Source organism: Heteronotia binoei, chromosome 21 (assembly GCF_032191835.1).
Source record: "Heteronotia binoei isolate CCM8104 ecotype False Entrance Well chromosome 21, APGP_CSIRO_Hbin_v1, whole genome shotgun sequence".
Classification (NCBI taxonomy): domain Eukaryota; kingdom Metazoa; phylum Chordata; class Lepidosauria; order Squamata; family Gekkonidae; genus Heteronotia; species Heteronotia binoei.
The window spans coordinates 4,020,278-4,032,757 of NC_083243.1; the positions used below are offsets into that span (position 1 = coordinate 4,020,278).

Consider the following 12,480-nt stretch of genomic DNA (forward strand, 5'->3'; position numbering starts at 1 on the left):
GAAGAGGAAGCTAATTTGCTAATTACATCAGTTTGGTGTAGTGGTTAAGTGCGCAGACTCTTCTCCGGGAGAATCGGGTTTGATTCCCCACCTCTCCACTTGCACCTGCTGGAATGGCCTTGGGTCAGCCAGAGCTCTGGCAGAGGTTGCCCTTGAAAGGGCAGCTGCTGTGAGAGCCCTCTCAGCCCCACACACCTCACAAGGTGTCTGTTGTGGGGGAGGAAGGGAAAGGAGATTGTGAGCCGCTCTGAGACTCTTCGGAGTGTGGGGCAAGATATAAATCCAGTATCTTCTTCTTCCAAAAAACATTTTCCCCCTCTGCAAATCTCCATGTAAAAACTTCCTCCATATTTATTTGTTGTTCAGTCGCACAGTCAAGTCCGACTCTTTGTGGCCCCCTGGACAAAGTCATGCCAGGCCCTCCTGTCTTCCACCATCCTCCAAAGTCTGCTCAAATTTGCATTTGTTACATCAGTAATGCTGTGGAGCCATCTCCTCTTTTGCCCTCCCCTTCTTCTTTTGCCTTCTGTCTTTCCCAGCATCAGGGTCTTCTCCAGGGAGTGCTCCCTTCTCATTGGGTGGCCAAAGTCTTTGAGCTTCAGCTTCAGCATCTGACCTTCCAGTGAACAGTCTGGGTTTTCCCTTAGGACTGACTGATTGGATCTTCTTGCAGTCTGAGGGACTCTCAAGATTATCTCCATATTATCTGCCCATTTTTTGCTTAGATAACACAATTATATGAGTTTATCCTACAAAGTGAATTGCTCCTGATAGATCTCATTTGCTTCTTGAAGAAGAATTGCAGATTTATACCCCACCCTTCTCTCTGAATCAGAGACTCAGAGCGGCTCACAATCTCCTATATCTTCTCCCCCCCCACAGACACCCTGTGAGGTGGGTGGGGCTGAGAGGGCTCTCACAGCAGCTGCCCTTTCAAGGACAACTCCTGCCAGAGCTATGACTGACCCAAGACCATTCCAGCAGCTGCAAGTGGAGGAGTGGGGAATCAAATTCAGTTCTCCCAGATAAGAGTCCATGCACTTTACCACTACACCATACAGGCTCTCAGAAGAGAAGAAGAGATTGGATTTATACTCCACCCTTCACTAGTCAAAGGAGACTCGGAGCGGCTCGCAATCTCCTTTCCCTTCCTCCCCCACAAAACAGACCCTGTGAGGTGGGTGGGGCTGAGAGAGCTCTCACAGCACCTGCCCTTTCAAAGACAACCTCTGCCAGAGCTACGGCTGACCCAAGGCCATTCCAGCAGCTGCAAGTGGAGTAGTCGGGAATCAAACCTGGTTCTCCCAGATAAGAGTCCTCAGAAGAAGAAGAAGACTGCAGATTTATACCCCGCCCTTCTCTCTGAATCAGAGACTCAGAGCGGGTTACAATCTCCTTTATCTTCCTCCCCCACAACAGACACCCTGTGATGTGGGTGGGGCTGGAGAGGGCTCTCACAGCAGCTGCCCTTTCAAGGACAACCTTTGCCAGAGCCACGGCTGACCCAAGGCTATTCCAGCAGCTGCAAGTGGAGGAGTGGGCAATCAAACCTGGTTCTCCCAGATAAGAGTCCGCACACTTCACCACTACACCAAACTGGCTCTCTCATAACCAGACCTTATTTCAGATGCTTTTTAAAGAAAAGTCTCTCCCCCCCCCCCCGTTTTTTTTTAATTCCCCAAACTGACCGTTCAATCAAAAGGCAATTTATTATTTCATGCCCAAACCGAATGACAACAACTTCCCTTGGACCTGGTCCATCATAATCACATTATGCCTTCATTAGCAGCACATGGAATAAAAATGAAATCTATAAAAGAAAACCTCCCCGATGGTCTTGGAAGAATAGCAGCACACAAACCTTGTTAGCGCAGCCCACCCCGATGCTCCGCCGAGAGGCAGGTATAATTTTAACTGTCTGCCAAACACTGAAAGCACCGAGTTCAAAGGCACCAAGGGCGGAAGTCGGTCTGTCTAGCCACTCCGGCTACCAAGGAAGCAAGAAATCCAGAATGATCAAGTGCAAAGCAATGCACATTGGGGCCAAGAATCCCAGCTACAAATACAAGTTGATGGGGTGTGAACTGGCAGAGACTGACCAAGAGAGAGATCTTGGGGTCGTGGTAGATAACTCACGGAAAATGTCAAGACAGTGTGCGATTGCAATAAAAAAGGCCAACGCCATGCTGGGTATTATCAGGAAGGGAACTGAAGACAAATCAGCCAGTATCATAATGTCCCTGTATAAATCGACGGTGTGGTCTCATTTGGAATACTGTGTGCAATTCTGGTCACTACACCTCAAAAGGGATATTATAGCATTGGAAAAAGTGCAGAAAAGGGCAACTAGAATGATTAAAGGTTTGGAACACTTTCCCTATGAAGAAAAGTTAAAACACTTGGGGCTCTTTAGCTTGGAGAAACGTCGACTGCGGGTGACACGATAGAGGTTTACAAGATTATGCATGGGATGGAGAAAGCAGAGAAAGAAGTCCTTTTCTCCCTTTCTCACAATACAAAAACTCGTGGGCATTCAATGAAATTAATGAGCAGTCAGGTTAAAATGGATAAAAGGAAGTCCTTCTTCACCCAAAGGGGGATTAACATGTGGAATTCACTGCCACAGGAGGTGGTGACGGCTACAAGCATAGCCAGCTTCAAGAGGAGATTGGATAAAAATATGGAGCAGACGTCCATCAGTGGCATGTGTGTGTGTGTGTATAGATGGGGCAAGTGATGCTCTGTATTCTTGGTGCTTGAGGGGCAACAGTGTGAGGGCTTCTAGTGTCCTGGCTTCACTGATGGACCTCCTGATGGCACCTGGGCTTCTATTATGTTCTTATGTGACACAGAGTGTTGGACTGGAGGGGCCATTGACCTGATTCAACAGGGCTTCTCTTATGTTCTTATGTGACACAGAGTGTTGGACTGGATGGACCATTGGCCTGATCCAACAGGGCTTCTCTTATGTTCTTATGTGACATAGAGTGTTGGACTGGATAGGCCATTGGCCTGATCCAACAGGGCTTCACTTATGTTCTGTGACACAGAGTGTTGGACTGGATGGGCCATTGGCCTGATCCAACATGGCTTCTCTTACGTCTGCCGTGAAAACGTTGTGAAAGCAACGTCACCACAGAGTCGGAAACGACTGGTGCTTGCACAGGGGACCTTTCCTTTACCTTTTTTTGAGGTCTGTGACTATAGTTATAGTCTGTGACGCAGTTATGCAAATTAGTTGTGCTTAATGAGCTCCGGAAGCTCTTTTTCTGCACTGCCGTGGACAGTGACACACCGTTGTATGTCAGATGGCCCTTCCAGCTGCTTCTATAACTCCCTGCCTCCCCCACCAGGAGGGACATGTCAAACCTAGGCCAGTAAGGGCCCATCATCCGCGTTAGGTTGCGTGGGAAGAAAGCCTTTTCCGCAGCTGCATTAATGCGCTGCTCCAGCAACAACGTTGGGTCCAGAATAACCCCATGGCTTTTAACTTCGTTTACGACCAGGAAGCCTCGCATGGAACTACATGATAAGTAACATAAAACTCCTAGCAGGAAAACAACCTGGAGTCGGAGCCCCCCACCCACCCACCCCCCCCACCCCCCCCGTGCAGCCAGCCAGCGAGGTGAGAATTATTTTGCCTCCGAGAAATGCTACCCAAACTGTTAATGAGCTCCAGTTCTGCTGTCTGACATTCATATTGTCCTTTACCGTCTGAGAACCGATTCTTTCAGGTGGAATATACGCTTGCAAAAGGGGCGGGGAGGGGGCGAAAAATCAATTTTATCTTCTCTGTTCTCATGTTGAACAAGATCTCCAATTATAGCCGAGTTAATAAAACAAGGCAGCCGGCTCCTTCCCCGCCTCTCTTCGATGTCAACATGGACCCTCATCCTTCATTCACTTCAAGCTGGCACCCGTGACTTTCACCCCCTCCCGGTCAAGGAAGACGCACTCTGAGATCCAGCAACAAGCTGAGCGGAAGGCAGGCCGTGAAACCCCTCCTGAGGCTGCCCAAGGGTGGTTCTGATATCTGAAAGCTTTCCAGCATCAATGTTCCCGGCATGCAAAGAGACCAGGCCAGAATCCTTCCGGAGAGGTCTGCAATGAGCACTTCTCTCTCTCACCCTTCATCAGGGTCCCCAATAAGATGTCCAAAGGCTCATAAGAACATTAGAACATAAAGGAAGCCATGTTGGATCAGGCCAATGGCCCCTCCAGTCCAACACTCTGTGTCACATAAGAACATAAGAGAAGCCACATTGGATCAGGCCAATGGCCCATGCAGTCCAACACTCTGTGACACACAGTGGCCAACAAAAAAAAAAAAAAAAAACAGGTGCCATAATGAGGTCCATAAGTGGGTCCAAGGCACTAGAAGCCCTTCCACTGTTGGCCCCCTCCAAGTACCAAGAATACAGAGCATCACTGCCCCAGAAAGAGTGTTCCATCAATACGCTGTGGCTAATAGCTTCTCATGGATTTTAAGAACATAAGAGAAGCCATGTTGGATCAGGCCAATGGCCCATCCAGTCCAACACTCGGTGTCACATAAGAACATAAGAGAAGCCATGTTGGATCAGATCAATGGCCCATCCAGTCCAACACTGTGTCATAAGAACATAAGAACATAAGAGAAGCCATGTTAGATCAGGCCAATGGCCCATCCAGTCCAACATTCTGTGTCACACAGCAGCCAGATATATATATATATATATATATATATATATATATATATATATATATATATATATATATATATATATATATATATATATACATATATATACACACACACACACACACACACACACACTCACACACACTGTGGCTAAGAACATAAGATAAGACATGTCGGATCAGGCCAATGGCCCATCCAGTTCAACACTCTGTGTCACACAGTGGCCAAAAAAACCAGGTGCCATCAGGAGGTCCATCACTGGGGCCAGGACACTAGAAGCCCTCACACAGTTGCCCCCCAAGCACCATGAATACATAGCATCACTGCCCCAGACATAAGAACATAAGAGAAGTCATGCCGGATCAGACCAATGGCCCATCCTGTCCAACACTCTTTGCCACACAGTGGCCAAAAAACCCAGGTGCCATTAGGAGGTCCATCAGTGGGGTCAGGACACTGGAAGCCCTCCCACTGTGCCCCCCCCCCGCAAGCACCAAGAATACAGAGCATCACTGCCCCAGACATAAGATCATAAGAGAAGACATCTTGGATCAGACCAATGGCCTATCCAGTATAACACTCTGTGTCACACCGTGGCCAAAATCCAGGGGTCATCAGGAGGTCCATCAGTGGGGCCAGGACTCTTGAAGCCCTCCCACGGTGCCCCTCCCCCCAAGCACCAAGTATACAGAGCATCACTGCCCTAGACAGAGAGTTCCACCAATATACTGTGGCTAATAGGCAATGATTAACCTCTGCTCCATAAGAAGAAGAAGAAGAAGAAGACTGCAGATTTATACCCCGCCCTTCTCTCTGAATCAGAGACTCAGAGCGGCTTACAATCTCTATATCTTCTCCCCCCACAACAGACACCCTGTGAGGTGGGTGGAGCTAGGAGGGCTCTCACAGCAGCTGCCCTTTCAAGGACAACCTCTGCCAGAGCTATGGCTGACCCAAGGCCATTCCAGCAGGTGCAGGTGGAGGAGTGGGGAATCAAACCCGGTTCTCCCAGATAAGAGTCCACGTACTTAACCACTACACCAAACTGGCTCCAGTCCCACACTCTGTCACATAAGAACATAAGAGAAGCCATGTTGGATCAGGCCAAAGGCCCATCCAGTTCAACACTCTGTGTCACATAAGAACATAAGAGAAGCCATGTTGGATCAGGCCAATGGCCCATCCAGTTCAACACTCCATGTCACACAGTGCCCAAAAAACCCAGGTGCCCTCAGGAGGACTAACAGTGGGGCCAGGACACTAAAAGCCCTCCCACAGTTGCCTCACCAAGCACCAAGAACACAGAGCCTCGCTGCTCCAGACAGCGAGTTCCATCAATACCCTGCGGCTAATAGCCACGATATGGAGCTCTGCTCCATAGGTTCATCCAATCCCCTCATGAAGCTATCTATGCTTGCAGCTCGCTCGATGGCGCGCACTGACACCTTTCTTTCTGGTGCCCACCAAGGGTCTCCCCCCACCCCAGAAAGTGGGTGGGGGAAGGGCTTAGGATTGCCCCTTGGAGACCTGATTTGTTGGGCAGTGGCTCCCACCGCTGTGTTTGTTTCACTCGACTGCTCTTCTTCCCACCCCCCACACATTCTTTTAAAGTCGTTTGTCTTCTGCCCTGCAGTGAGGGTTCCTCCCTGTGCAGGGCTTTTTTTGTAAACAAAGCCCAGCCGGAACTTATTTGCGTACCAGGCCACACCCCCTGACATCACCACACTTTCCCCCAGAGCTTTTTTAAAGAGAAAAAGCCCAGCAAGAACTTATTTGCACCTTAGGCCACACACCCCCGGCACCAAGCCAGCCAGAACTGCGTTCCTGTGTGTTCCTGTTCAAAAACAGCCCTACCCCTGTGTATGTGGGCGTGGCTCTGCAGGGATCCCTCCTCTCTCGGTGGCCATTTTATGGCCCCGCCTATACCCCTCTGTCAAATACCAAAAGTGTCCACGGGCTTAAAAACACTGCAGACTAGGGTTGCCAAGTCCAATTTAAGAAATATCTGGGGACTTTGGGGATGGAGCCAGGAGACTTTGGGGGTGGAGCCAGGAGACATTTGGGGTGGAGCCAAGATCAAGGCTGTGACAAGCATCATTGAACTCCAAAGGGAGTTCTGGCCGTCACATTTAAAGGGACAGCACACCTTTTCAATGCCTTCCTTCCATAAGAAATAATGAAGGATACGGGCACCTTCTTTTGGGGCTCATAGAATTTGACCCCCTGGTGCAATCTTTTTGAAACTTGGGGGGTATTTTGGGGGGAGGCACTAGATGCTATACTGAAAATTTGGGGCCTCTACCTCAAAACACATTCCCCCCAGAGCCCCAGATATCCATGGATCAATTCTCTATTATTTTTCTATGGGAATAAATCTCCCTAGGGAATAAAAGAGCTCCCAGCAGACATTCCCCATCCCCCCTGCTTTCTGATGACCCTGAAGCAGGGAGGAGGGCCTCCAAACCGGGGGATCCCCTGCCCCCACCTGGGGATTGGCATCCCTACTGGGGACTCTAGCTGTAAATGGGACGATCCCAAGAAGACAGGCTAGCCCAGGGCTTTTCTTGTAGCAGGAGCTCCTTTGCATATTAGACCACCCACCCCTGATGTAGCCAATCCTCTAAGGACTTACAGAGCTCTTCGAAAAGGGCCTGCTGTAACCTCTCAGCGGATTGGCTACATCAGGGGTGTGTGGCCTAATATGCAAAGGAGCTCCTGCTACAAGAAAAAGCCCTGGACTTGCCTTGTACCTGTTGCTGGTAAAGGGAGAGAGGTCACTTGTACTTAGTCATTTATTTAATTCCATTTATATCCCGCCCTCCCCGCTGAGGCGGGCTCTGGATAAAGACAGCACAACTGAAGTAATGGTGACCAAATAAGAAGGAGAAGACTACAGATTTATACCCCGCCCTTCTCTCTGAATCAGAGACTCAGAGCAACTTCAAATCTCCTATATCTCCCCCCCCCCCATACACACAACAGACACCCTGTGAGGTGGGTGGGGCTGAGAGGGCTCTCCCAGAAGCTGCCCTTTCAAGGACAACTCCTGCGAGAGCTCTGGCTGACCCAAGGCCATTCCAGCAGCTGCAAGTGGAGGAGTGGGGAATCACACCCGGTTCTCCCAGATAAGAGAGCTCTGGCTGACCCAAGGCCATTCCAGCAGGTGCAAATGGAGGAGGGGGGAATCAAACCCGGTTCTCCCACGTAAGAGTCCACGCACTTAACCACTACACCCAACTGGCTCTCAATAACTAAGAACATAACTAAGAATGTACTGAAACAACATCATACAAATATGCTCAACAGAAGACTAAATAGCAATAACAATTCCCCAAAAGTTTCACAGTTCCATCAAACAGTTCCATCAAAGGAGACTCAGTGAACGGGAGGTCGACTGGATTATTCCTGCTTCGAATCCTCTTCTAGCCCAGGGTGCTCCAACCACATCTCTCAACCGAAGGCAAAAGCTCAGAAAAAAAATATCCAAATGTTTCTGACGCATCCATAATTTGCAGCCTGGGACCAACATACCTGCGGGACCATCTCTTTCCATATATGTCCAGGAGGTCGTTACGTTCCACCTCCCAACATCTGTTGGCCGCCCCCCGCCCAAGAGACTCCCGCCTCGCCTCAACTAGGGCCAGGGCTTTTTCAGTTCTGGCCCCAACCTGGTGGAATCAGCTCCCTATTGAGATCCAGGCCCTACCTGGCTTGTTAGCCTTCCGTAGGGCCTGTAGAACAGAGCTGTTCCGCCAGGCTTTTAGCGGAAGCTGCGGCCGTCTCCTCTTGATCTGGCTGTGCTCCCCTATCAGCACTGTCACCTGTGCTATAAAATTGAATAATAAATCTCCAAAATTTTGGGTTACAACTTCAAGAAAACTGCACAGACTTTTTTGCTTGGATTACAATTAGAAAAATTTCCAAAGGAAGACAGGACTTTAATTTGGTACTTGCTCTCAGCTGCTAGGACATTGTATGCGCAGCGTTGGAAGCAAGGAACAATACCAGAGAAATGGGATTGGATTGTGAAAGTTTTATCGTGGAGTGAGATGGACAAATTAACTAAAACTTTAAGAAACTATGATTTAGACTTATTCAAAAAGGAGTGGAAGAAATTCAAAGGATATATGGAGAAAGAGTGCAACGTAAAAAGACACTGGACAATTTTTTAGTATTAATCAAAAGTATTATATTCTGATAGATTAGTGGTACCTTTAGAATTAAATGCAAATGTATAACTTCGGGGAAGTCAATATTGGAGGGAGGGGGGGTGAAATATCATATGGTTTAGTATAAGAAAATGATAATTAAATATTGTAACCATGTGTTGTTAATAACTTGTTAAAACACATAAAATTGAATAATATCTGCCATCTCTATGAGATATCATGATGTGAGATGGCTAGGCTGGGCAATATATGATGATATGGTAAAGTTTTCAGAGTGCTGTCGAGTTGTCTGTTGAGAAAATGTTTTTATTGTATTTTATTGTTTTATCATATTTCGTACTCTGCCCTGAGTCCTACGGGGAACGGGCTGGATAGAAATTTACTAAAATAATTAAATAACTAATAAAAAGCTGCAAAACCCACGAGATTCTTTTTCAAGGCGTCCAAAGACTGCACACAGAATTCCCAACGGACAAATGGGACAGAAAGATTTCAATAAGATTTGAAATCTCCAGTAAGATTTCAAAATGGCACTAAACTCCAAAAGGATCAAGGCTTCACTCCAGCAAGCCGTCGGGGGGGGGGGGGGGGGGGGGGCGATGCAAAAGATATTGGATTTATATCCCGCCCTCCATACACCCCACTCTTCCCTCTGAACCAGAGTCTCAGAGCAGCTTGCAATCTCCTTTATTGTCTTCCTCTACAACAGACACCCTGTGAGGTGGGTGGGGCTGAGAGAGCTCTGACAGAAGCTGCCTTTTCAAAGACAACTCCTGCGAGAGCTACGGCTGACCCAAGGCCATTCCAGCAGGTGCAAGTGGAGGAGCGGGGAATCAAACCCGGCTCTCCCAGATAAGAGCCCGCCCACTTAACGACTACACCAAGCTGGCTCTACACTTAACCACTGTGCCAAACAAGGTTGATCAGAGAGATTATTCTCTTTCAAAAGAGTGGAACCTGAGAGATACATGTTGCCTGAGCTCTGTACAGTTCTACCAAAAGAGAGGGGGGTGAGTCCGGAAGGGACCTCGGCTGGCGCAAAAGGGGGTTGGTTGGTGACAGTGCCTGCCTCCATTGTGGCAAAGTCGCCCACCAGCAGGTGTGGCCTGGAGATACCTAGATAATTGGATTTCTATCCCGCCCTTCCCTCCAAAGAGTCTCCGAGCGGCTCACAATCTCCTTTCCCTTCCTCCCGCACAACAGACACCCTGTGAGGTAGATGAAGATATTGGATTTATATCCCGCCCTCCACTCCGAAGAGTCTCAGAGCAGCTCACAATCTCCTTTCCCTTCCTCCCCCACAACAGACACCCTGTGAGGTAGATGAAGATATTGGATTTATATCCCGCCCTCCACTCCGAAGAGTCTCAGAGCGGCTCACAATCTCCTTTCCCTTCCTCCCCCACAACAGACACCCTGTGAGGTAGATGAAGAAATTGGATTTATATCCCGCCCTCCACTCTGAAGAGTCTCAGAACGGCTCACAATCTCCTTTCCCTTCCTCCCGCACAACAGACACCCTGTGAGGTAGATGAAGATATTGGATTTATATCCCGCCCTATACTCTGAATCTCAGAGTCTTAGAGTGGCTCACAATCTCCTTTCCCTTCCTCCCCCACAACAGACACCCTGTGAGGTGGGTGGGGCTGGAGGGGGCTCTCACAGCAGCTGCCTGTTCAAGGACAACGTCTGCTAGAGCGATGGCTGACCCAAGGCCATTCCAATAGGTGCAAGTGGAGAAGTTGGGAATCAAACCCGGTTCTCCTAGATAAGAGTCTGTGCACTTAACCACTACACCAAACTGGCTCTCCAGTTTTTATTTATACCCCGCCCTCCCCGCCGAGGCAGGCTCTGGGCGGCTATTTTGAGTTTCATACTATAGATGATTTTCATACTATAGAGATCAGTTCCCCTGGAGAAAACATCTGCTTTTGAGGGCGGAGTATATAGGGTCATGTGCTGCTGAGGTTCTCCCCCAAGCTCCACCCCCAAATCTCCAGAGCTTTTCTCCAGGCCAGAGTTGGTATCCCTAAAGCCCAAGTGTCTCTTCAGTTTGGAGTCAGGCCGTCAGCTGAAAAGTGGCCCAAGAAGTGTTTGTGCTGCAACCGATACTCCCTCTAAGCTGTGGAGTCTTGTGAGAAAAACAAAAAACAAATCTACTTTGTGAGCTGCTAGCATTAAGAGTAGTGAGCTGCAGCATAAATTAGCTTGTCCTGGGGCCGTTTTTCCTGAGCGAAGACAAAAATGTGTGAGCCGGAGGCTAAAAAACTGAGCTAGCTCACACTAACAGCCTAGAGGGAACACGGGTTGTAACACAGGGGCTTCTCAGGCAGAGGAGCCAGAGAACCGTCTCACACCACGGAGTTGGCATGGGGCACATCGCGTAGATCTTGTGTGCTCATTCCGGCTAAGACCAGTGAGGGTCCATCTAGTCCAGCCTCCTGTCTCACACAGTGGCCAGCCAGTTCCTCTGAAGTGCCAACAACATGGCAGAGAGGCTGAGGCCTTCATAAGAACATCAGAAGAGCCCTGCTGGGTCAGACCAGTGAGGGTCCATCTAGTCCAGCCTCCTGTCTCACACAGTGGCCAACCAGTTCCTCTGGAGGGCCAACAACAAGGCAGAGAGGCCGAGGCCTTCCCCTGAGAAGAACATCAGAAGAGCCCTGCTGGATAAGATCAGTGAGGGTCCATCTAGTCCAGCCTCCTGTCTCACACAGTGGCCAGCCAGTTCCTCTGGATGGCCAACAACATGGCAGAGAGGCTGAGGCCTTCATAAGAACATCAGAAGAGCCCTGCTGGGTCAGACCAGTGAGGGTCCATCTAGTCCAGCCTCCTGTCTCACACAGTGGCCAACCAGTTCCTCTGGAGGGCCAACAACAAGGCAGAGAGGCCGAGGCCTTCCCCTGAGAAGAACATCAGAAGAGCCCTGCTGGATAAGATCAGTGAGGGTCCATCTAGTCCAGCCTCCTGTCTCACACAGTGGCCAGCCAGTTCCTCTGGATGGCCAACAACATGGCAGAGAGTCTGAGGCCTTCATAAGAATATCAGAAGAGCCCTGCTGGGTCAGACCAGTGAGGGTCCATCTAGTCCAGCCTCCTGTCTCACACAGTGGCCAACCAGTTCCTCTGGAGGGCCAACAACAAGGCAGAGAGGCTGAAGCCTTCCCCTGAGAAGAACACCAGAAGAGCCCTCCTGGATCAGACCAGGGAGGGTCCATCTAGTCCAGCCTCCTGTCTCACACAGTGGCCAACCAGTTCCTCTGGAGGGCCAACCACAGAGCAGAGAGGCTGAGGCCTTCCCCTGAGAAGAACATCAGAAGAGCCCTGCTGGATCAGACCAGTGAGGGACCATCTAGTCCAGCCTCCTGTCTCACACAGTGGCCAACCAGTTCCTCTGGAGGGAAAACAACATGGCAGAGAGGCTGAGGCCTTCCCCTGAGAAGAACATCAGAAAAGCACTGATGAACCATATCAGATGTCCCTCTAGTCCAGCATCCTCTCTCTCATAGTGGTCAACCAGTTCCTCTGGATGGCCAGCAACAGGGTACAGAGGACAAATCTTTCATAAGATCATGAGAGGAACCCCACTGGATCAGACAAGTGGTCCATTTACTCCAGCATCCTGTCTCAT

At 49.3% G+C, this 12,480-nt stretch overlaps 1 protein-coding gene across 1 annotated transcript in view; it reads right to left on the bottom strand.

The window, feature by feature from the left end:
• MDGA2 (MAM domain containing glycosylphosphatidylinositol anchor 2) overlaps nucleotides 1-12,480 on the bottom strand; it is a 713,433-nt gene that overhangs the window by 476,323 nt on the left and 224,630 nt on the right. The gene's annotated exons all lie outside the window — the stretch shown is intronic.